The sequence below is a fragment of the Nyctereutes procyonoides genome, unplaced genomic scaffold (assembly GCF_905146905.1).
Source record: "Nyctereutes procyonoides isolate TBG_1078 unplaced genomic scaffold, NYPRO_anot_genome, whole genome shotgun sequence".
NCBI classification, from domain to species: domain Eukaryota; kingdom Metazoa; phylum Chordata; class Mammalia; order Carnivora; family Canidae; genus Nyctereutes; species Nyctereutes procyonoides.
Window position 1 is genome coordinate 117,847 of NW_026575048.1, and position 3,807 is coordinate 121,653.

Below are 3,807 nucleotides of genomic sequence, written 5' to 3' on the forward strand. Positions count from 1 at the left end.
CCTGCAGGTGTTCCCCTGCGTTCCCCCTGTGTCTCACCACGGCCATTAATCGATTTCCAGCCTCCTCTTTCACTGCATCATATCTCCAAAGTGCAAAACATGGATTCATACTTTTTTAGGCTTTCTGCCTTATGCAGTGATATTTGACATATTTGCTGCTTTCATTTGGAAGGTGCCATGCCTCCAAATGAGATGAATAAAATGGTGGTTATATTCAGCGCAGGTGCTCTATTTCAGTGTCTAGTTTCCAAAATAAATCTAGGTCTACCTGAATGTATGGTTTACAATTCATGAGGAATTAAAAATACTTATGAATAACCTAATGTTGTTTCCGAATATCCTGCTCACCAGTGCACCAGGGATTGGAAAAACCAGTCTAGACAAAGAACTTGCATCAGGATCAGGACTGAAATACATTCATGTGGGTGATTTAGCTCAAGAAGTCTGATCAACAGATATCATGGAGTCTGCAAGATGGCTTCTCCCGAGGACATGCCGAAAGATGCAAAGATGATGGCACAAATCCCGAAGGATGTGGGGATGACAAAATATGAGCCAAGAGTTATAAATCAGATGTTGGAGTTTGCCTTCCAATACGTGACCACAATTCTAGATGATGCAAAAATTTATTCAAGCCTTGCTAAGAAAGCTGCTGGTGATGCATATGATGTGTGGTTGGCCATTCAGTGTCGTGTTGATAAAAAAGACTTTTTACCTCTCCTCCCCCAAGAGATTTTTTTTATTAGATATTGCAAGGCAAAGGAATCAAACTCCTTTGCCATTAATCAAGCCATATTCAGGCCCCAGGTTGCCTCCTGATAGATATTGTTTGACGGCTCCAAACTATAGATTTAAGTCTTTGCAAAAAACGGCATCCACTTCTGCGGGAAGAATAACCGTTCCACGGTTAAGTGTTGGTTCAGTTACTAGCAGACCAAGTACTCCCACACTTGGTACACCAACCCCACAAACCACGTCTGTGTCAACTACAGTAGGGACTCCAATGTCCCTCACGGGGCAGAGATTTACGGTACAGATGCCTATTCACAGTCCCCAACTGTAAAAGCATCAATTCCTGCAACATCCACAGTTCAGAATGTTCTGATTAACTTGCAATTAATTGGCTCCAAAAACATTCTTATTACCATTAACATAGTGTCATCAGAAAATACTTCCAACAAATCATCAAATGCATTGAAAAGAAAACGAGAAGAAGAAGAAGGAGAAGAAGAAGACGACGACGATGTTGACTATGATAATCCGTAATCTAGTCTTGATGCTTCCAACATGTATACTTGGTCTTAAATCCATTGTACTGAGAGTAAACATGAATTTCCAAGCTGTGTTGTTAGAAAACCTAAATGGTCCTTAATGAGTAAATACGGTTATCCTTCCCTATTGAGATGTTAGCTTTTCTTTAATAGGACTAGTAATGGTTATTCATTAGCCTTTAAGTGTAAGAAATAAAATTGTCAGAAAAAATATTAATAACCAATATAAACACTCGTGTTTTATTTACTCATTTTTCTGCAAATGTTGGGAGTTTGATTTATTTCAGTGTAGTAAAAAATAGGATCCATGACCACTATCCCAACTATTTAGTGTTCTTCAGGCAGAAATAAGTTTTAAAGATAGTTTTCTTTAAGTTAAGAGATCCAGAGGGTCCCAATATACTAACTGTATCAAAAGCCAGTTACACATGTTTGTTCATTTGATATCGCAAACATAGCAGTCTTTGAGATTTACTTTCTCATTTTTTTTTCAATTTTTAAAACTGTGGTAAAATACACAAAACATAAAATTTACCATCTTGACCATTTTTAAGTGCTCGGGTCAGCAGCATGAAGCACATCCATGTCGTTGTGCATCCCTCACTGTCGTGTCTCCAGAACTCATCTTACAAAACCAAACTCCGTCCACATTAGCAGTGACTCACTGTGCCTCCCTCGCTCAGCCCCTGCCAACCCCATTATACTTTCTACCTCTATGGATTGAATTACTCTGTGTACCTCATATGTGTAAAATCATACATATTTGTCTTCTTGTGACTGGCTTATTTCACTGAGCATAGCATCCTCAAGGTTCATCAAGTTGTAGCAGGCATCAAGTTTTCTTCCTTCCTTTTAAAAAGATTTTATTTATTTATTCATGAGAATACACAGAGAGGAGAGAGAGAGAGGCAGAGACACAGGCAGAGGGAGAAGCAGGCTCCGTGCAGGGAGCCCGACGTGGGTCTCCATCCCGGGTCTCCAGGATCAGGCCCTGGGCTGAAGGTGGCGCTAAACCACTGAGCCACCCGGGCTGCCCTTAGGAGGCATCTTGTATTTAGATCTTTGATTTATTGAGTTAATTTCTGTAAATGGTGTTTCCTCACTGATTTTTTTTTTAATTTTTATTTATTTATGATAGTCACACACACACACACACACACAGAGAGAGAGAGAGAGAGAGAGAGAGAGAGAGAGAGAGGCAGAGACATAGGCAGAGGGAGAAGCAGGCTCCATGCACCAGGAGCCCGATGTGGGATTCGATCCTGGGTCTCCAGGATCGCGCCCTGGGCCAAAGGCAGGCGCCAAACCGCTGCGCCACCCAGGGATCCCTCCTCACTGATTTTTAAAGATTATTTGTGAGTCTGCAGTTGGGTGTGACTAGTGTGCACCTTATTGTATTTTTAACTCCAAATATTAAAAAAAGATTAATATTTTGAGCCAAATGAAGATTATAGTTTTGAATTCCTTTATCTAACTTTTAAAAGCACACTACACTCACCACAGACAATCCTTCCAAAGGAAAAGATATTTTTCAATCAAAATATTACATACCCACAGTGAAAAATCAAGGTTTATTGTGATGTGTAAGAGTCCTTGGCACCATCTTGGCATCATACCCACCGCCAGTTCCGGAGGCAACCACTTTCATCATTCTTAATAGTATACTCTGGTGTTCTTCTACTTCTTTTTACTCTTCTTGATTCATCAATATTACACATCACCTGTCGTTTTTTGCAGAGAGATGTACATGCATCCTGTTCTCCTTAAGTCTTCTCCATATTGTTGTTACGATTCTGTGGTGCCAATAATCCATGTTCATGTTACTACGACTGTTAATTTGTTCATTGTTGAACTACTCGGGGACTGCTGAGCCAGATGTAGTGTGATTGCATTTCCTTTCTCATAACACCAGTTGTTTTCCTTAATTAGTTTCTTAATTTTCATTACCATACATTTCTATTAAACTACGGTTTCTTTCACAAATGTTCCAACTGATCTATTTGCCCATCAAAGCATTTCTCAATGTTCAAAACCAGTTCTTAAGGTGTGTAAGTCCATTTTCTGCCTTCGAAGCCAACCAACTGTAGCCATCAAGTACCCGTAACAATTTTGCCTTTTGCTCCCGAAGGCTGATGGTACCTGGGACCTCCTTCCCCCCTTCTGGCATTGGACACTTGCGTGCTGAACCTCTTGTCTTGCTCTGTTGTGGCTCACTTCAACGTTTCCTGACATAAAACCTTCAATATCTTTCTATTAGAGCCTGGACGTTTAGAACTGGTTTTATTCTTTCTTCTCACTTGAAGTTTGTTATGGTGTGGATAATTAATCTAGGTAGAACATGATTTTTTATGCCATTTGGATGATTCTCCTATAAATTTATGTGGGCTTTTCCCCTCTTTCCTTTTTTTTCCTGTCTTTAAACTTTTAGGGTGATCTTATTTTGCCAGATATTCTTATAGTTAATGATAACATACCTTGGTGTTGCTTTCTTTTCTTTCATTACATCAGATAGTAAGACATGCCAATTTTGAAACTG

The 3,807-nt window shown here is 39.7% G+C and overlaps 1 pseudogene; it reads left to right on the forward strand.

Annotated features, from left to right (window-relative positions):
- Positions 1 to 474: 474 nt before the first annotated feature.
- Positions 475 to 1,266, forward strand: LOC129511151 (transcription initiation factor TFIID subunit 9-like; annotated as a pseudogene).
- The last annotated feature ends 2,541 nt before the right edge of the window (positions 1,267 to 3,807 follow it).